We start from the raw sequence: 23254 nt of genomic DNA, 5'->3' as shown, positions 1-23254 counted from the left end.
GGCGATTTTATTGTTTTCTAGATGTATAATAAGCAAAAGGCCAATAATTAAATCTTTCCATGGCCGATTTCGTGCATATTAAATATAGTAAATTTTCATGTACAAGTTAAAGTTTTATGCAGTGAAGTCTGAAGGGAAGTGATGGTAGTAGTTTATCCTATGTTGGGACGATTCTAAGATTTAAAGCTTGTTTGGGTGGTCGGGTGCGCAAAGATGTAGTTTCCAACAAATTGCTTCATAGGTCAGTTACCTTTTTGTAAATAACATCTATCTTTTTTACAGATACAAAACATTGAATACTCTTTTTTGTCTATTTTTAATATCTGTAGTAAATGGTTATTTCGTGTCATTTAAAATAATTTACCTTTCAAAGTAAACAATAGTGACGTTTGCTTTACACATCAATGAAGTATATATTACTTGTGTTGAAATTCAGTTTTTAATAATTATCACAAAATATTTTTAAGGAAATAATCAATTTCTCGTCTGTGACTGGTGACTAACCTGAAAATGCTTTTGAAAGATAATGGCCATGATTAATAAAATAGGTAAATATTTATATCTAAAGCCTTTGGAGAAAAATAATGGGAATCTTTATAGGTTGTTATTGAACAAATCAAGCTTGAAAAGTTTATTTAACTTCAAACTAAAAAAAAATCAAATGATGTTAATACCATTGTTTATAGAATAATGAGTTTTATAAATAACGAGATCTAATTCGGTATATAATTTGGAGTCATTTTTAGGTTACTTTAAAGATCAAATACTTAAAATTATCTCCTTTTGCAGGAATTTTATAGTACGAATTAGATAACTACTTAAGAGTAGGCATAAGAGTTTTTCTTCTTTCATGGAATACAGATCTTTCTTAATCGGCTGTTACCCAGTTAGTTATTTAGCAGCAGCAGTTTGTTTTCAAATTTAATCCAAGCATTGAAGCGTTAATTGAACCGTTAATATATACATTTTGTAACACAATATGTCAAATGTTAGCAAAACTATTTAAACTATAATAAAATTCAATTAAAACTTTGACAGCTGTCTAAAAACAATCAATGAAGGCCTCATATTCATTTATCAAAACCATTTGCGAAAATTAATTAATTTTGTTGTTATTCAATCATAGTTTTCAATTGTTTTCTGTTTTCGACGAAAAGCTCATTTAAGAATTCCTATTTTAAACAAAATCATTTGTATGGTAATGAGATTCCAAAGTAGTTGGATAAACAATGTAGTTAAACATACGGATGGCGTTTCATGTTGAATGCTATTTGACAACAACAAGTTGTCAAATAGATTTATCCAATTGTTAGGGCCTATTCGCATGCCTACTGTTTAACTTTATTGAGACAAAGGTAGTTCTTTGTAAACCGGTCGACTCTGGAATACCCTGTAATTTGTTTATATTAGGTATTTTTCATTTTATATTGACTACAGTATTTGGATTCCAAATGAGTACCATTTTGCCATTATGAAAAACTGTATTTTAACTTGCTTCATTTGTTTCGACACAAGTTAGTTACGTGTATCCCAATTTGAAACTAGAAAAATGTATGCCAATACATAATCTTAAAATTATACATTAAAATAAGTTTCTATATTCGTTGTACTTTTTACTGTTGCTAAAAATAATAATAAATATTGTAAATGGAAATAATGGCATTGGAAACAACATTATTGAATAAAACATTGTATTTGTTGTCACAATCAAATGTTTAAATTTTTAACACACGGTCATAGTAACAAAACATCCACATCCTTAAAACACTTCAGTTTCGTAGCACGAGAAAATCTCTTTTAACTTAACATCAAAAACGGCAGTTTTACTGTACAACACGGATATGTAAGTACAAATTCAATTTAACTTTCCAAAACGAAAAGCTAAATGTGTTGAGTCAAATATAAAAGTAGATTTGGCTGAGGTCCATGTCGTTATACTTGATCCGCAGGTAAGGCTGGGGAACTCATTCCGAACTTTATTTGCCGTTACGAACTACAGCTATATGTGGATATAAAGTTGAATGAACCCTCCGTCTGTATGGATTCAAAATGTATAGTATAGTAATTGAAAATAAGCACTATCATTAAATAATATTATACAACAATCAAAAGATTTAATACAGCAAAACTTTTATCAATTTTGATTATGTTTGCAAGCATTATCACTTACACTGCAATTACATGGTAGATACAAACAATTACCCCACGTTATTTTTTATAGTGTTAGTAATTTGATATGTAAAATAACCTTGTTGCATGTATCAAAAATTAATATTTTCTTTGTTTTTGTCTACACCGATGGCATTTTTCACAATTGGTAGTGGTCTAAACTAATATGTAATATATTACGAAAATACATTATATTTATTATTCCTGAGTAAGACAAACGTTGATACTGAAAACATGGTTTTACTGTATAGCCAGACCCTTTTATTTAAATCCTGGGTTTAGTTTTGAAGAAATGCAAATGGTTTACAGTTTGTAGAACTAAACCGATGATCAATATATTACAAAGCGAGCACTTTTATTTTACCTCCTAGCTTTGCTTTGATAAAATTTCCAATTCCTGAAATAATAAATTTAAATGGTTTGATTTCAAATATAAAAAAAAAAACTATTGTGACATCATAGTTATTTTTAAATGCAATACACTATTTCAATGTTCAGTAACTAAAAGTATGTAATCGATGTGGATTAAAATAATTAAAATACCACATAACTAACTGGATAGTATATTGTAGTATACTGAATTTACTATTTTTTTTACATATTATTATATTATGTACCCTAAGTTAGTAAGATTGTTTATGTAGTAAGTCACAATTTCTGAGCAGAAAATAAAATGTTTTCGTGGTGTCAATGCTCAAAAAATACCATTGTGTAATAAGTAGGAAAAACTGAAGTTGGAATTCTCGGCCATCCCTTTAATATAGGCTAAGGAAGTCAAAGGAATTCCACACTCGACAAAACCTTGGAACTTCATGCCTCTCCTTTACTTGTTCATCTTAAAACTTACAATGGTGGGTAATTTTTGGGGGTTTTCAAAGTATTTTAGTGAAAAGAATATTTAAAATACCGATTACAGACCATCACTGCATTTTTATGTACTAATAGTTCGATTTACTAAACTCCTAAAGACGAAAGATTTGATTTATATATCGTAGTATACAGTATGTATGAATTGGTTGGTATCACTTTTTGGATCAAAACTACCAAGCATTAACTTGTTTAGGTTCTTAAGCCTTTGTGTTTGGTAAATTGAAAATGTCTTTACAACATAATACGCCAACTTATATGTACTTGTATGTACGCCAAAATTCTTAAGTAAGTAGGTTTATGTTGTATAAATCTAACGCCATATACTTATTGTAAACAATAATGCAATTAGGTATACATCCTATATTTCATTATTTTCTGTCTCTGTAAAATAAAATTATTCCTGAATAATTACGTCCTGGGTAATTTAAAAAGGTCTACTGCACGAGATATGTAATATATATGAGAGGATGTGATGGAAATATATATCTGCTCAGCAAGTCAATTCAGATTTCAACCAACCTTACACATTGTAATCTACAAACCTAAACCTACATTTCGTATGAATAAAACAAATAAATAACATAGTGATGATTACTATCAACTAACATTTTAACTTCATTTTTGGTTGTAACACTGTAAGCAAATATCAGATGATCGAAGTTGTTGATTCTATAATTGATATTCACGCCACGGCTCTCTTTGGAAACATTGATTCTTCCTTTAATAAAATCAGCGAGCATCATATCTGTTTATGACATATTCATAAATTTCATTATATCTCGTTGTTTGTATAAACTATTGTGGTCAGTGTTACTTTTTGACTGTTTTATAGTGGTTAAATTAGACAGTAATAAAGAAAACCTATAAACCCCTAGGGCATTGTAAAAGTAAGAGTTTTAATGTTTAGTGTCAGTAGTTTTAAGTAAAAGTCCTACAGGCTACAGGCGTACGATTGTATTGATTTGTTATTGTAATTAATATTTAATGATGGGTAGCCTCTGGACCACACAGCAACAATAATGGTTAAATTTACCTCTGTAGTTTGTCACTACTGCAGTTTCGTGCTCGTGGAGCACATCTTCAGGTAAAGGTCACAAAAATAATTTTTTTTTTATTTAAATTTTTTTTTATAAAATTTTTGTGACCTTCACCTGAAGATGTGCTCCACGAGCACGAAACTGCGGTAGTGACAAACTACGCATATTGACAGAGGCAAATTAAACCATTATTATTAATATTTGAATATTTTTGCTATAACGCATGAAAAATAGAATAAAATAGATTATAAAAAGCTGCAATGGATCTATGCATATTTCTTTGCTAGAAATTTACCACTTATTTGTAAATTCTTTGCAAATAATGTCCTCATATCTGACTAAAGGAGAGTAAACATATTTATCCTGAATAAGTACAAAACATAGTCAAATAAGTAGTAAAATCAAACGTTAAACAGGAATAAAAATAATGTTCTTATTTTACAATAAGATGAATTAAGTCACAGGATTTTTAAGCCAATAGTAATATTTTATAAGGAAAAAAAATGTGTCTCTCTCAAATCAATAGATTTTATAAATCCAATAAACCCCCATATACTAAACTCTGGACATATTTGAGACAGATTTTAGCCTGATATAATAGTAGACGCTCAAAAGTCGAAATTTCCTTTCTTTACATCACAAAGTAAAGCAAAATATCTTGGCTATATACCTCTTCTAAACTCCAGGGAATCTAGAGGCTGAAGAGAGGTTTTAACCCACTGAGCCTCTTCTAGCTCCCTCGACAGTGCTTAACATTTCCTCTCACAAAAGTATATCGTGTGTGCGTTGAATGTGAGCAAAACATAAGATGCTTTTATTTTACAAAGCCTTGCACAGAACATTCTAAAACCTCATTGCATGTGAGATCTTTGTTCCAAATTATTGTTTTCAGGAAGATAACAATAAGCTATAATATTAATTGTAACAATGATGTCACATATGCAATTAACAAAATGCCTAAATAAGTTAACAATAAATGTGCCCCAAAGGAAATGCACAAGTTACATCTATTACTTTTCGGACATATTGTGAGATTTACACTTTAAAAAGTTACTCTGAGGGTTAAATGTGGGTAATAAATTTGATCGCATTGACGAATTCATTTACAAAATGTTTAGTAACCTTAACCCAAACGTGGCCATGTGAAAGTTTTTCATTAGGAAAAACGCAAAAATGTATGTGGAACAATTATTATTGTCAGCAAACCTTTATCGAAACAAACATTTTACAAAAAGAAAATAATATTCAGTAAAATTATTAAGAAAATTAATCTAGTGCTTAAAAAGTATTTAGAACCTTTTTTATAATAAATTAGCTCATAATTCAGTGGTAGTATAAATAAACATCGTATGTTTCCAGTGTATGTGGGAAATGAATTCAAAAACATTGGATTAAATGCTGACTAAGACGATGAGCTGTGATAATTTACAATAGGATATTATTTTTCATGTAACGATGGCGAGTAATTGATAAAGATATCTAGAATCGACAAGATAATATTTTGGAAGCAGTTCAAACAGCTGGAGACAAACATCTGGCGTTGAACTTGGCACTTGTAGCACTCACAGTCTGAACCTCTCAACATAGAGTATGACTCCTCACTACTACACTAACCTTGGCACATATAGTGATCACAGTGTGAACCTCTCAACATTGAGTATGACTCTTCACTACTACACTAACCTTGGCACATGAAGTGATTACAGTGTGAACCTCTCAACATTAAATATGACTCTTCACTACTACACTAACCTTGGCACATGAAGTGACCACAGTGTGAACCTCTCAACATTGAGTATGACTCTTCACTACTACACTAACCTTGGCACATATAGTAATAACAGTGTGAACCTCTTAACGTAGAGTATGACTCCTCACTACTACACTAACCTTGGCACATGTAGTGATCGCAGTGTGAACCTCTCAACATTAAATATGACTCTTCACTACTACACTAACCTTGGCACATGAAGTGACCACAGTGTGAACCTCTCAACATTGAGTATGACTCTTCACTACTACACTAACCTTGGCACATATAGTAATAACAGTGTGAACCTCTTAACGTAGAGTATGACTCCTCACTACTACACTAACCTTGGCACATGTAGTGATCACAATGTGAACCTCTCAACATAGAGTATGACTCCTCACTACTACACTATCCTTGGCACATGTAGTGATCACAGTGTGAACCTCTCAACATAGAGTATGACTCCTCACTACTACACTAACCTTGGCACATGTAGTGATCGCAGTGTGAACCTCTCAACATAGAGTATGACTCCTCACTACTACACTAACCTTGGCACATGTAGTGATCACAATGTGAACCTCTCAACATAGAGTATGACTCCTCACTACTACACTATCCTTGGCACATGTAGTGATCACAGTGTGAACCTCTCAACATAGAGTATGATTCCTCACTACTACACTATCCTTGGCACATGTAGTGATCGCAGTGTGAACCTCTCAACATAGAGTATGACTCCTCACTACTACACTAACCTTGGCACATGTAGTGATCGCAGTGTGAACCTCTCAACATAGAGTATGACTCCTCACTACTACACTATCCTTGGCACATGTAGTGATCACAGTGTGAACCTCTCAACATAGAGTATGACTCCTCACTACTACACTAACCTTGGCACATGTAGTGATCACAGTGTGAACCTCTCAACATAGAGTATGACTCCTCACTACTACACTAACCTTGGCACATGTAGTGATCACAATGTGAACCTCTCAACATAGAGTATGATTCCTCACTACTACACTAACCTTGGCACATGTAGTGATCACAGTGTGAACCTCTTAACATTGAGTATGACTCCTCACTACTACACTAACCTTGGCACATATAGTGATCACAGTGTGAACCTCTGAACATAGAGTATGACTCCTCACTACTACACTAACCTTTGCACATATAGTGATAACAGTGTGAACTCTTAACATAGAGTTACTGACTTACCATTGAACATGGCTGGTCCTGTGGCTAAATTACGTCTGTGACTAAAGCTTATCAAAATCAAGAGACTTATTCGCCAGATCTGTAGTGTTACGTAACACATTAATGTTTTTATTATGTGGTTCGAAGTCCAACTCCTGAACTCCAATAATCTAGCAAACAAAGGGTGGACCTTTCATGCTGTTAAAACTGTTTTAGTATTGGTGAGCTCCATCTCAATTGCATACAACAATATGAATTTGTTTAATGAGTGAATGATACAATTGATTTTTACAATCAAATATATCGCTTAAATAAATTATCAGTATCATCTCATATAGTTCCGTATATAGTACGAATAGTACTTTCAGGAGACGCTTAAAATGCCGCTCATGTTAAAATATTGAACATCACAAAGATGACCAAAAAAATAAGTAAAGCATAAAAGGGGTTTCAGTTAATAAGATTGTGATGTCTGAACGGTCTTATATTTCCCTTGACTCAAAGTGCATTAGTGCATTAGTGGAAGTGCATTTGTGTCTGGAACGGTCTTTATTACCACTTTAGGGATTAGTTTAAATCTGATCGTTCACCTGATTAACTTAATGGCTATAGACCTTAAATTGAATTCTCATTGTCAAGCTTTTATTGCAATTCAATTTTTCTTAAGGTAAGAGAAACTGTATTTATTAAGATAACTGTATCTATATTTTCTTATGTATCAATACAAGAAAAATGTAATCGTTTTGCATAAGGTATGACGTCAAGTAAAAATGATAAATAATCATGTCAACGATAACGTGTATGGAATTACTTCATGATTGAGGTTGTATGAGTTTTAATATTATTCTAAAGTTATAACTTATCCATCAAACATTTGGTGAATTGACTGTCGGAGGGGTTATTAATGTTTTTTCACTTCCAAGTTGTTAACTTGATTTGCTAAGGACTGCTCCAAAAAATTGGATCTCTGAAGAATCTAATATTTATATTTAACAAGCGTCAAAGATTAGTGAAAAAAAATACAAAGAAATACTCTTTGATTCATATTATAGTTTGAAAAACGTATTTTAATCCGTCTGATATCTAATTTTAGAAACCTATTCGACTTACATAAAACTTCTAGTGCTTTTAGAACTCCCCGGAGAAACTTTCTAGCAAGTATTTATCTTAATTAACATTGCCTTTGAACTTGTTCTTGTTTCGTATAAGTTTCACCTCCTCAAGACCCACAACTGATTGTCTGAACGGCGTAGAACGTGGGAAACTGAGCGAAACTTCGTTTGACAGCTTACAAAGTTGTTAAGGTGTGAAACACACTCAATAAAGCTCTCTTCAGATGGGGAAATAAAGTTGTTTTCGTGGCAAGTCAACTTACAGTTAGAAACTTTCCATGACTTAGAGGGAGGTGTTTTACAAAGAAACTCATCTTACTGGAGTAAAAATAGCTTTTGATCAGCTGTGTGATTTTTGAATTATTGACACTATTTTCATAATCCACAACATTTGACTGTGAGGAAAGAAAGTTCTCCGATGGTGAGAAGATTATCGTCATATGAGAGATCTATCAATTTCACTTTTATTTATAAGATTACCTACAGCAACAAGCTGGAGTCGAACCCCTGGGTGATGGGATTTCTTATCTATCCAGAGTCAATTTGTGATTGGTTGGATCTTGACTTGGGACATAAGATGTTGGTAACATTCTAGACAACATTCTAAGCATGTAGGCATATAACCCGTTTGCCTTATTTTAGTATACCAATAATACACTCTAGCCAATATTTTAGTAGTTTAATATTCTTAGATAATTTTCCTTTGTCAATGTTTATTCAAAGTTTTATTCGTATTTTAACTAGATCTGTTTGGAATCAAGATTTAAAATTTAGCTCATTACAGAAATTGAAATTCTGGTAAGAGTATCAGATTAGGATGTTATTGTATATATATATATATATATGTTATAATAGCAATCGAATGAATTGTTGTCATGTAACTTGAAAATCATTAGTGAAATAAGTTCCTGAATCATGGAAAAATCCACTTTTCGTTATTAAATTTGTTAAATGCTTGTGACCTCCTACATTGTTAAAAATAAAAATTAAATTAAAAACAAAATGCGTTTATTACTACAGCCTTTTCAAAAATTATTAAATTTTTTTTGGCTGAATTGACTTTTAGTAAAAGATGGCCTTTTGCAGTTAAAACTCATTGTTCTTCAGAGGAAGTATATTCTCACCTCAGGGTGAGACTCCAAACGTAATAACATAAGACTTGTTCAAAGTCTCTTGGGATCGATGTATTTCCTATGTCTTATAGGACAATAGATTCGAAATGACGTGTGACATATGATGTGCATATTTGAATCCGAGGTTTTTTTTACTATCTCAATTTTTTTTTGGAAACGATTAAGTTGTAAAGGTGAATAATTAGAAAAATATTTATAGCTATTGCACTGACAGGATATACAGATAAGTAACAAAGAGAGTTAAATGCTTATTAAGATTCAAATAGATGTGTTCAAGGTAAAACCATCGATATATAAACACATGTTTGTTATATATCGATGGGTAAAACTGAAGCAAGCCCCCTTCAAAGTTGTAACACGTGTTGGTGAATGAATTGTGTTCATTAAGACCATTCAGAATCATTTTTGATTGACCGTCCCATGAAGAAGGACATAACCAATAAGCTCTTCCTAATACAGTAACAGATTACAACCGTTTTATTCATTTCTTTGTGTTCTAAAAAAAAAATAATTCATATTATATGATATATGAAATCCTGCGTTCTTGTGCGTGCATTTTCTCTTACTTTTAAAAGTGCTCTCTTTTTTGTGTTTTAAACATCGTATCAAGTTTAAGTTTCCGTATTTAAAAATATTAATAATTTATTTTTGTCATATTTTTGATCAACTTGCATAGTGTGTTAGTTTTATTTCTGTTGGTAAGCAGGTTTAGTAAATTTATGATTGTGCATACACCAACTAACACCTCAATTACTATTAGTTTTACAACTATTCATTATTAATATATTCTTATACCTCATTGATTATTACATTTGTAATGATTCTCTTATTGTCAAACGTGGTTTCGTGTTTGCTTTTTCAGTTTCTAAATGTAGGCCTATTAGTTAGTTATAATCTATTGGTAATTAAAATGTGTACGTTATTCGTATAGTATGATAAATAAATAATAAAACATATGTTTCTAACAAACAAACAAAATTATTTTAGAAACATACTCCGTAGACATCATTACCGATTGCCTTGTTCGGATAGAAACACGTTATTTATTATCTCTCTTTTGCTGCTACAAGTGATATATCGACCTGTGTTCCAGTAAACTCTCAACAAGCAATATATTCTACACAAGCTGACAAAGCAGGAACAAATAAAGCGTTTAACGCTGAGCAACACCAGCCCTGCCACACCCATACAGTAAGGCGCGTCCTACGTACACTCCTGCTAGTGACATGTCAGCTAGCCGTTTATAAGATATTTAGAAAATTATGCAATAAGATATTTCAAAGGTGTATACCATATATTAACTTTAAAATGTTTAAAATATTTTAAATTACTAAAATTCGAACCAAATATGTGTAGAACATGCACCACGAATGCAGTATTTATAGAATATTAAAGATGTGTCTATAAGATTTGTAAGTGATTCAGGTATATTTATTAGCCTTTCCGACGTATTTATAAACTAGTAGTACGCTTATTCTGCGCGTAACGGGATGAGTGAACATGAGCGCAGTAATGAAAGAGTCCACCCACACCTAGCCTACCTACCGGTGTCACTGGTGAACACAGTGTTATTTGTATGGGCAAATCAACCAAATCTTAGTCAACAACAATCCTAACTTCTCATCCATTAATTAAACAAAGTCATTGGTAATATACGTAATGGATTTCCAACAGTTATCGATAGGAGGTAAAGCCATCGTTCCTGTACAACATGTCTTTTGATTAAATGAAGCCTATTTCCATATTTGTTATGAAGCCTATCATAAACAAAACTAAGCCAAACTAAACTAATCTAACTTAACCTAGAACAAAGCATGATGTAAGGAATCTCCTAAAAAATATCGTATGGCTTTCAATGATGATTTAAAACAACAATATCGTAATTATATCATCTAAAAATGATTAAAAATCCAATATATATTAATCTAACTAATGAAGGGTCCCCACACTCCGGACTGCTCGCCTTGACTACTTCCATCACCACTTCCTACGTCGTGGACATGTTTACCTCCCTTCCTATGGCATTTTAGTATTGCAGGTACATTAACCTAACTGTCACAAAGGGTCCCCACACTCCGGAGTGCTCGCCTTGACTACTTCCATCACCACTTCCTACGTCGTGGACCTGTTTCCCTCCCTTCCTTTAGCATTTTTTTTATTGCAGATCCATTAATCTAACTGTCACAACGGGTCGCCACACTCCGGACTGCCGCCTTGACTACTTCCATCACCACTTCCTACGTCGTGGACCTGTTTCCCTCCCTTCCTTTAGCATTTTTTTTATTGCAGATCCATTAATCTAACTGTCACAACGGGTCGCCACACTCCGGACTGCTCGCCTTGACTACTTCCATCACCACTTCCTACGTCGTGGACCTGTTTCCCTCCCTTCCTTTAGCATTTTTTTTATTGCAGATCCATTGATCTAACTGTCACAACGGGTCGCCACACTCCGGACTGCTCGCCTTGACTACTTCCATCACCACTTCCTACGTCGTGGACCTGTTTCCCTCCCTTCCTTTAGCATTTTTGTTATTGCAGATCCATTAATCTAACTGTCACAACGGGTCGCCACACTCCGGACTGCTCGCCTTGACTACTTCCATCACCATTTCCTACGTCGTGGACATGTTTACCTCCCTTCCTATGGCATTTTAGTATTGCAGGTACATTAACCCAACTGTCACAACGGGTCGCCACACTCCGGACTGCTCGCCTTGACTACTTCCATCACCACTTCCTACGTCGTGGACCTGTTTCCCTCCCTTCCTTTAGCATTTTTTTATTGCAGATCCATTAATCTAACTGTCACAACGGATCGCCACACTCCGGAGTGCTCGCCTTGACTACTTCCATCACCACTTCCTACGTCGTGGACCTGTTTCCCTCCCTTCCTTTAGCATTTTTGTTATTGCAGATCCATTAATCTAACTGTCACAACGGGTCGCCACACTCCGGACTGCTCGCCTTGACTACTTCCATCACCACTTCCTACGTCGTGGACCTGTTTCCCTCCCTTCCTTTAGCATTTTTTTATTGCAGATCCATTAATCTAACTGTCACAACGGGTCGCCACACTCCGGAGTGCTCGCCTTGACTACTTCCATCACCACTTCCTACGTCGTGGACCTGTTTCCCTCCCTTCCTTTAGCATTTTTGTTATTGCAGATCCATTAATCTAACTGTCACAACGGGTCGCCACACTCCGGACTGCTCGCCTTGACTACTTCCATCACCACTTCCTACGTCGTGGACCTGTTTCCCTCCCTTCCTTTAGCATTTTTTTTATTGCAGATCCATTAATCTAACTGTCACAACGGGTCGCCACACTCCGGAGTGCTCGCCTTGACTACTTCCATCACCACTTCCTACGTCGTGGACCTGTTTCCCTCCCTTCCTTTAGCATTTTTGTTATTGCAGATCCATTAATCTAACTGTCACAACGGGTCGCCACACTCCGGACTGCTCGCCTTGACTACTTCCATCACCACTTCCTACGTCGTGGACCTGTTTCCCTCCCTTCCTTTAGCATTTTTTTATTGCAGATCCATTAATCTAACTGTCACAACGGGTCGCCACACTCCGGAGTGCTCGCCTTGACTACTTCCATCACCACTTCCTACGTCGTGGACCTGTTTCCCTCGCTTCCTTTAGCATTTTTTTTATTGCAGATCCATTAATCTAACTGTCACAACGGGTCACCACACTCCGGACTGCTCGCCTTGACTACTTCCATCACCATTTCCTACGTCGTGGACATGTTTACCTCCCTTCCTATGGCATTTTAGTATTGCAGGTACATTAACCCAACTGTTACAAAGGGTCCCCACACTCCGGACTGCTCGCCTTGACTACTTCCATCACCACTTCCTACGTCGTGGACCTGTTTCCCTCCCTTCCTATGGCATTTTAGCATTGCAGGTACATTTACCTAACTGTCACAACGTGTCCTTACACTCCAGACTGCTCGCCTTGACTACTTCGTTCACCACTTCCTACGTCGTGGCTCTGTTTCTCTCCCTTCCCATAGCATTTTTAGAATTGCAGATCCATTAATCTAACTGTCACAAAGGGTTCCCACGCTCCGGAATGGTCGCCTCGACTACTTCCTTCACCACTTCCTACGTCGTGGCCCTGTTTCTCTCCCTTCCCATTGTGTTTTTAGAATTGCAGATACATTATTATAACTGTCACAAAGGCTTTCCACACTCCGGAGCGCTCGTCTTGACTACTTCCTTCACTACCTCCTACATCGTAGACCTGTTTCCCTCTCTTTCTATAGCATATAAGAATTACCATAGATTAAACATACTCCCTTAGGGAGTATGTTTAATCTATGGTATTACAGATATATTAATTTTAACAGTCACAAAGGATTTCCACACTCCGCACTGCTCACCTTTCCGCTTCCTTTACCACTCTCTACGTCGTGGACCTGTTCCCCCCCCCTTCGCATAGCATTTTAGTATTACTAACATCTTTGAATATTTAATATTCAATGCCAACATTAAATTGAATAATGTAAAAAGCAGCTTTGTTCGAAATATATACATATATATTTTTAATTTAAAGGTGAAGTTTAATACTGAACATAAACGGTATATAACTGCCGATTAATATTGTAAAGTTCAATTTATTATTCAGAAAGTTGTGAAATTTAATTAACTTAAACAAAATTATTCTGAAACCTGTGAAATTATAATGATATATATTCATAGACGCCAAACTGTTTACTCCATGAATAAAAAAGCTTAGAGTAAAAGTCGTTCTCTCTGTCTTAAGTAGACAACAAAATTGTTGGTCGCAAAACGTAAACAAATAAGAAGAAGAAGAAGGTAGCTCCTAATGTTATTCTTATGGGACAAATTTAAAAATGTTTTTAAGGTTTTAATAATTACTACTGAACGGAGTCGTCTAGAATTTTAATGAGGTCTTCCCACTGGTGTCATAATTATTTGTGCAAAATTTGAACGCTATAAGTGCAACGGTTCTTGAGTTTTTGGTGCGAACACACTCACTCACAGACAAGCGGACAACTTTTCTCCGACTCCGCTATACACGATACATAGATTCGTTCACTTCGTTCACTCATCTATTATATAGCCATACGTTAGTATAACATTTAGGAAAGTACTTAGAGAAGTGTGACAATATTTACCATATCATTATCAAACATTTAGCGATTATTAACCGAGCATATATGAAATATGTAAACTCAAAATATGACACATACAATCACACCGAATACAGTTTTTAACATTAATATTTTTTCAATCTATATAAATAAAATTATAGTTTTGTCTGTACATTAATTAGATATTTTTAGGTTATTTTTACGTTTTATATATTAAAGAACCTTTTAATTTTTTTATATATTTAACATGGATCTAATAGAAATAGACTCAAATTCGATACATTTTGTAATAGCATGTTGTACTATTACTTTTTAAGATAAATACTTGTATAACCATTTATTACAACTGCAATAAAGCGTAGCTGACCAGGATGTAACTCGAGTGGTCGTACAAGTATTACGACGTTGTCTCTTCAAAGATAATTCCTTCGAGGGATCAAGCTTGAAACCAGACGTGTCTTGGGTAAAATATGATCTGGCAAATCCTTAATATGTGGGCTTAAGATATGAAAATGTCAAAACTGTTTTGATAGAAAAATACGTAGTTTCTTTATAACCGCAATGATTATATGAATTAATCATGAACATTTAAACTGAAAATTACAGGATGAAGGTAAAAAATATTTCTAAAGCCATGTCATTTTATATCTTATCGTCTATAGGTGGTATTCTACAGTGTAATGAGACATTTTAAGGATATTTAAAGCCCATGTACCTTGTGGATGTGTGACATTGAACCCGTCCCTCCCACACTGAAGTTCATGTGTTAACAACTAGACAACAGCAGACTTTATACATTTATTATCGGTGAATAAGAATAAAAACTATGAAACTAATCATCCGACCATTCATAGCTAAAGCTACAAATATTATTAAAAACTATTGTCATTATAAATACGGATAATGGACACTATAAATATGTTCAGAACAAGGTGTCCGCGATGTATGTTTGCTGTTACCATAATGCGTCATTAAAAAGGCTGTAGAGGATGTTAAGTGGTGTAGCCAGGGTTTTTTACACTCTAACACCTGGTATTTGTTCGTGCTTTGCCAGAGAAACCGGTTTGTAACTTGTTAACTGTTAACAGTACAAAGTGGAACTTACAGTCAGTCGGTCCCCTCCGTTTAAGTGTATGTTTAAATTGCTGGACAGGTACGTACGACCGATTGGTAGAAATTAAAGCCACAATCAGCGACACTTTGATATTCTGACAAAAGGTAGTCAAAAATAGCGCCGATTTGTTAAACTTTAAGTCAATGGGTTTAATCTGTTAATTTTACTGATTAGGAACGATCTCTCAAACACACAGTCCTAGAGTCAAATGTTAGGTGTCTACTCATAACAATCCCTGTTTTTGATTCCTATTAAACCTACAGGAAAAAATTACAACCATCCAAAACCTAAAGTCATAGGACGTCGTTATGTTGGTGTTATAAGTTGAAATGTTTTGTTAAACATTCAGTCATAATACAATTATGACAGATCTGTTAAAAACCAAAGCATACGTAGATATTTTGTTGTTAAACTATTTTTAAACATAGCACTATGATAAAAAACAAATATAATCAATAACAAACAAATTGAAACTGTTTGGCAACTTTTTTTTGTTTGAAGAATTATAATAGCTTGTTATTCTTATACTCTTCTCATTTAATAGTTCTAGATTTGTTTAATATACTCGTGACAATACAATCGTGTACTATTAAACAAGCTAATAACAAGAATTTAGCAAGTATAATTATAACTCTTTTTTGTCATTCCCTTTATTCTTTAATTAAACCTCTTAAGACTTTAAAAACGTAATGGTTTGACATATGAATTAAAACCTTAACCACCAGACCAGGAGAAAAAATTGGGTTTCTTTGTTTTATATTTGGTACCTGAACTCGAAAAGTCAGGTATACCGAAATTATTAAGAATCACTATTATTACGTCCGTACTAATATTTATATTCTAGAGGCATGGACATTTCTAGAGGAACTAGTAATTTCATAGTAATTTCAGCATCATTCATCTAGTAACCCTACTAACCATACAGAATTTAAATAAGATTAATATTTTTCTATAACTATGTTTTCATTAAAAATCACTTACAAAAGTCTTCAGCAAACACAATTTACAGCTGTCAGCTGAGCAAAGATGATCAATCAGCTGTAAGGCCCTCAGTAGCCTCTTATGTGTGTCATTAGGCCTCCAGCCTTTTCTTTCACCGTTTCCTTGCTTTTTATCTCTGCTTCTGTACGGATAAACGTAAAAACAGTGTTTTTGACCTGTAATAGCTTAGCTCTCACGGATTAGGAGAACAAATGGTCCTTTCTTATCTTTACTGAAATAAACACCATCAACATTAGGTACTACCGTACTTAATAGTGATTTTAATTTGTTAAGAAATGTAGATAGTTTTAGTTGAAGGTAATTTTCAAATTCTGCAAATAGGAATAATTTGAGGTAACATTGCACGTTGCAGAACTCATTGGAGAAACTCTTTTAAGGGAATCCTGTCTAAGGAAATATTTATTAGATTTCCTGTTTGCCCCCCTAAGTACATTACAAGTTTGTAATATACTTGGGTTCGATTAAAGTTTTCATATTAACATGTATTCCGATGTACAACTTCCTAACACGATGTGAACAAATCATTTTATTATTTTATTTTTCAAGTCTAAAATAACTTTTTACAGTAATACAAAAAGATTATTAAGTACTATATACTTGATTAAATAAAAAAAATCCTCAATTTGGTGATTTTTGCTTAATATACTACTGTATATACTACTTGTTGCTTATACTAAGAGAAGTATAAATAGAAACTTAAAAATATTCACACGAATGTCTCATAAATTCGTGTTGTATGTTTATTAAAAAGAAACCATCAACGTATTGAACAACCGTATTTGTGTCGTGGCTAGGTGATATTTTCTTCATACATTGCTTACTTAACCAGGGTGTAGTGACGGGGTTGGATATAGTGGTGGGTTCTATATGCTGTCAAATCACAAAAGAGCTTATCGACGTAAGTCCTGACCCCCACAACCACACTTCTAGTGTGCGCCTTACTGCTTTCCACATTAAATAACACTCCTTATGTATTGTAATAACCATAAAATTAAACATAGGCTATAGGCTTAGTTTTATGGTTAATCAAGTTTGTAACACGCTATAAACATTAATGCTATAAACGTTATTAGGTAATCACACTGAGGGAATTTCCTGTAATCAAATTCTAGAACAGTAATGTAATACATGTTAAATATAATGCATATACAAATATTTAAAATATAGATATTTATATAAAACTATAAGAAAATACTGTATATAAAATTTGGTTAATTTCGTACCAATAAGAGCACCAAATCTTTGATCCATTCTTGTGAAAAACTATTTATACTTTAATTACCATGTCATTGGCATCTTGTAAAAATAACTTAGTATAAATTTAAAAATATATATTTCAATTATTAAAAACATGTATTTTTGTTTCAGTTGAAGCCGGGGAGTTGGTTTCCTGCTGTAAGTATATGATCAGTGAATATACATATTAAATAAAATATTACTATATTTGTTCTTGTTTCATACATGCCAGTTGTAAATAATATTAACTGAAATATATTACATATTAACATATTTTTATAGTGTCCACGATGTACTTACATTCTATCAAACAAATTTGAAAATTTATATTAAATATTTTTATAACCGCTCTGCAAGAAAAACATAATTATAAACTAATAGTCCAGTCATACGGTAGTTAAATATTACAAAAAACAACTGTGACGATTTTTTTCTTAATTCTATGTTTTTGGGGGCGCTAAATCTGAATCTGAAGAGATCCAACAAAAATTCCTTGTGTGTTTTGAGCTAGATGCTAAAAAATTAAAATCTTCGCACTTTTTCAGTTTCTTGCTTATAACTCGGAAACTATGCGTTCTACTAAATTTAACTAAATATTAAAATGAAAGACCATGAAATTTCCTACAAAATAGATCTGGCGGGATATTTATGCGTTTGATAAAGAACAATATGTATTTATTTTGTTGGAAATTTTATGATCTTTCATTTTCAAATTTAATAAAATTTTGTAGACCGCATAGTTTGCGAGTTATAAGCAAGAAACTGAAAAAGTGCGAAGATTTTCATATTTTTTCTGTCTAGATCAAAACGCACCAGAAAATGTTGTTGGATCTCTTCAGAATCTGATTCAGCGCCCCAAAAACATAGAATTCAGAAAAAAAATCTTCGCTGTTATTTTTTGTAAGTGAGGTAAATTTCCACAACGATTTGACTGGACTATAACTAGTTAAATAATACTAAACGTGGTAGGTTACACATAAGTTAAATGAGCTGCTATTTAGAAAAACATTTAGTTTGTTTGTAAATATTATTATGATTTATTACGGTTATTATTATGATGTTGTTACGATTATTGTTAATCAAAATCATCAACATTCATGGGTTATAATTTGCCTTACAGATTACAAATAAAATTATAACCTAGACAATTCGTAGAATCTTTAGAAAAGGTTCATACTGTAGAAAAGTTAGAATAACGTAAGAAGGTAAATGACCACACGTTGTATTTTTTTGTACAGAAAAAGGGCATAAACAGTGATTATTAAGGTCCCTTATTTTTATATTTGATTTGAAAACAATTTATCATAAGTAAGTAAGGGTAATCCATTATATTTTTTTCTCCCCCACCCTTAATCTACGCCTAAATCCACCCACCCACAGAGGCTTGGGATAGGTTAAAAATGGGCATACATTGATTTTAAGGGAGCAACAACAGCAGCGTTAACCTTTAAATGACTTTCGTCCCTGACCTTCAGTTTTTACATAGGCTGGACATTAATATTGACGTAACATTTAGTGGTGTTACGCAGAATTTATTTTGTTGTAAAATATGTTGCTGTTATGTAGAGAAAATGTACTAATAATGAAGGCAAGTCTTTGAATAAAACAATTATTAATAATATTTTAGAATATTTAGTTTTCATGAATAATAAAACAATTTTAAGTTTAATTTTTCCCCAAAACCTAGTTATTACAGTTACAATTATACAATCAAATAAGTATGATGAGGTAAGTAGGTAGTACCTATTAATTAATTTCAAATGCATTCATTTTGTTTGATTATTTTTACATTAGGTTTATTTGTTAGTTTTTACTAACCACATTGAGAGAGCTCACGGGCCAAAACGATCCAGTTTATTTCCTAATTGTATATTAAAACTGCTGAATAATAGGCTAATTAAAATGCTATGATACATATATATGTTTTTTTTTATCAGAAGCAGTCCTGTTAAGTGAGTGCACGTTTGAGTGCCAGTTGCATAGAACTTTGATGAGGGTCATTTTATAACCTGAGGCTTGGTGGTGAGAGTGCCAGCCAAGTATCAGTGACTGGTCCCACGGTGTTGTGGGTATGGGGTTGGAATGGTCGACCAGGGGGAGGGCAGGATGAGCAGAACTGGTTTGAGGGATAAAATAAAACTATTATAACCTAACCTAACTAAACTTGCTGATTGCGAAAAATCGAATGAAGGTTTACTAATCGAATCGATATTTTCGATCGATATTAGGGTCGCCCAGTTAAGAGACTGTACCCGGTCTCCGTTACATCCTGCCTACTACACCCCCTTCCACCAATACCCCCCTGAATCACTCCTATGCTCTGGGAAGTCAACTGGCACTTGGGCCTACCTGACGGTTTTGACAGTTTATGACCCACCACAACAAAATATGCTGGCACTCGCTCCGCTTCCCCTTCAAGTGATTATTTACATAAACAAAACAAGATAGACAACATGGTTATGACAATAAGTAAATTATTTATGACATTATAGAAGAGATATTAGTGTGTAGAACATAACTACACTACTTCATGTGTTTCACTTTTTTGATTAAATTTTAAAGAAAGGCATTATTATTTTGTTTGGAGTTGAAATACAATTTAAAAAATATTACCAGAATAAAAACCATCTATTTAAAAGAGGGTTCCTACAACAATGAAATATCTCCTAAATCATACAATAAACTTCCTAACGAACTAAAAACAACGCATCAGTTTTTGTCCAAACAGCTAATACAGCAGGATGTGTTGATAACATGTCGTGTGTTAGCACAGTTTAGTGCAGGGCCGTGAGTAGAGTCAGTAAAGCAAATCCTAGTGATAGGCTGACCTATAATTGTCTTCCGGTTAGGGAGGTAACTTCCCAAAGGCACGAACGCTTTCGTAATACTTTTGCTGTTACCACAAATTATGATAGAGAGTGATACACGTAAGTAGTATTATACACATTTTCCCTTACGAAACAGTATTTCATCTATCATCCCATTCTTGTATAAGACATTATAAATAATATTAGAAACATAATAGTACCTTATACTTTTCACTGGATGTGAGCTTGAGCGTATTAATTATCGTGAAAAAAGTATGAGTTTGATCAACGGTGCTGTATATTAATGACAATTCCAGGATTTCTAACAGATTTTCTAAAATATTTCTGATGTTAAAACTTAAAAACCGACATTAAAGTCTATAGCCTCGATCTTTTTGGTGAATTCAATCTGCGAAATAAAATATTGTTTATGGAAAAGCAAGAAAAAAATGTGTAACATGAATACAGGGAGACCGATAGGAACCAGACGTTCTTTAAACGAACAGAATATGCGTGACATTTATTGTTGCGAGGGGAAAGGATGTCATTCATTGCCGTGTGTTAAGTCATTTTACTATCTAAGGAACGATAAAAACCTTATTTTTGCCTATGCTAAGTATGTGTGAAATGGTGTGTCTATCACAGCATCACTGGGAATCTTTTAAAGTTCCCTTTTACCTTAAACTTTATGATATATTTCCAAGCCAAAATACAATTCTCAGGCAAGTTCGGGAGTATTAATGATTTGAACGAAACTGTATATACAGGGTGACCGTTAAGTCTTAGGACGACTTTATAACTTTTAAACGACAAACGATATCACCACCACATTTGGTATACCGTTACTGGAAATTGTAAGCTACTTCTCTGTGTACATGGTGGTCGGCTATCACCTTTGGGGGACGGCCCGTCGGGGGTAAGAAGAAAATCTTTAAAGACAGCCTATGTTGAGTTGTATATCATTTTAAAGGTCTACTTCAACTGAAAACAATGCCGCAAACCGCACTTAAAAAGGTTGATCCTGCGCAAAATGACAGATGTTCAAAGATTTTCAAAATTAGCCAATTTCTTTAAATTAAAACACTTTTTTAAATCTTTAAACAACTGTCATTTTTTAACGGATGGCCCTTTTGAAGTACGGTTTGTAGCATTGTATTCTACTAATAAATACCTTTAATTTGATGTGCATATCAACCTATGCTTCCATTCAAGATTTACTTCCCACTCCTTGTGGGCCGTCGCCCTGAAGAGTTATTTGCAGTTATTTGGATCTCTGAATGTGAAGTTACGGGGATCATTTTAAAGGGAATTTTAAGCAAAGAAGAATGCCGCAAACCGTACTTCAAAAGAACCATCCGTTAAAAAATTACAGTTGTTTAAAGATTTAAAAAAGTGTTTTAATTTAAAGAAATTGGCTAATTTTGAAAATCTTTGAACATCTGTCATTTTGCGCAGGATCAACCTTTTGAAGTGCGGTTTGCGGCGTTGTTTTCAGTTGAAGTATACCTTTAAAATGATGTACAACTCAACATAGGCTGTCATTAAAGATTTTCTTCTGACCCCCGACGGGCCGTCCCCCAAAGGTGATATCCGACCACCATGTACACAGAAAAGTAGCTTACAATTTCCAGTAACGGTATACCACATGTGGTTGTGATATCGTTTGTCGTTTAAAAGTTATAAAGTCGTCCTAAGACTTAACGGTCACCCTGTATATGTAACAAGAAGCTGTTTGGTTAAATAATAACGGTTATGATTTCCCAAGCACTTTTTTGATGCCATAGGGGTGACAGTAACGTCTGCTAAACAATGTGTATGTTTATGTTCTACAAACTCTACTACGAACATTGCTCAGGATCCAATGGTCATGTTGTGTATTATGTTTGCAGGAAGGGAGATTTTGCGTGCCCGTGAAACGGGAGGCCTGCCCTTAGGTACCAGATTTTAGGGCGTTTGCATTTTTTTCGGGCACCTTATTTTTGTGTGTGACATAGCTGATGGTTCATATTAGTTGCAAATAGCTCACAATAAGTATCAAATTCGAAGATATATTAATTATTTCAATTAGATAATACCGCCTTTGAAAGTAAAATTAAGAAGATTATAAACATGAGTAAATTAATTTATAAAATGAAAATAGAAATAGAAATCGACTTTATGTTGATTTTGCAGTCTAATTATTAAATTAGCAAATACCATTTAAAATTAACACAACTGTTAGTCTAGAATAATATATCATTGAAAGTTTCGTAGCTGTACCAACAAATACTGTACTGAAAGTAAACGCACTAGATGCCCCTTCTCGTTGGTTTTGGAAAATTTCCAGCAAATTACACTTAGTGTCAGTGGGGTTGATTCACTGCCACATGCCCCACCCTTCCAGCAAAAATCGTTCGTTATTAATCGTAGCTACAAAATTAACGGGCTTCATCGGGTTTTTACTCGTTTTAATTGAGCCGTGCTAAATCACTGTTTTTCTCAATTCTTTTTAAAATGTAGTTTAAAAGGTATCTAAATGAAAATCTATCCTTCAGAAATGAAATAATTTGACAGACTCTATAACTTTTCAACATAATATAAGCAAAAATGTAACTTATATTATTTCTTATTAATTAGTTCTTAATTATTTTTACCTCTTTACCCCCCCCCCTCACAGATGGGGGTGAGATTCCTGAATTCCT

The 23254-nt window shown here is 33.7% G+C and overlaps 1 protein-coding gene across 1 annotated transcript in view; it reads left to right on the top strand.

Moving 5' to 3' along the window:
* The window catches only part of LOC128990239 (somatostatin receptor type 2-like), a 57736-nt gene that overhangs the window by 30461 nt on the left and 4021 nt on the right, over positions 1-23254 (top strand). The window contains exon 3 of the mRNA XM_054412544.1: positions 17899-17925. The gene's annotated coding sequence lies outside the window, so the exon portion shown is untranslated. The remainder of the gene's footprint in view (positions 1-17898; positions 17926-23254) is intronic.

The sequence above is a fragment of the Macrosteles quadrilineatus genome, unplaced genomic scaffold (genome assembly GCF_028750875.1).
Source record: "Macrosteles quadrilineatus isolate MER2022 unplaced genomic scaffold, UCM_ALF_1.0 Scaffold_1__1_contigs__length_201487025, whole genome shotgun sequence".
NCBI lineage: Eukaryota > Metazoa > Arthropoda > Insecta > Hemiptera > Cicadellidae > Macrosteles > Macrosteles quadrilineatus.
Note: the sequence above shows the minus strand (reverse complement) of the source record. Positions and strands in the feature narration are given on the sequence as shown.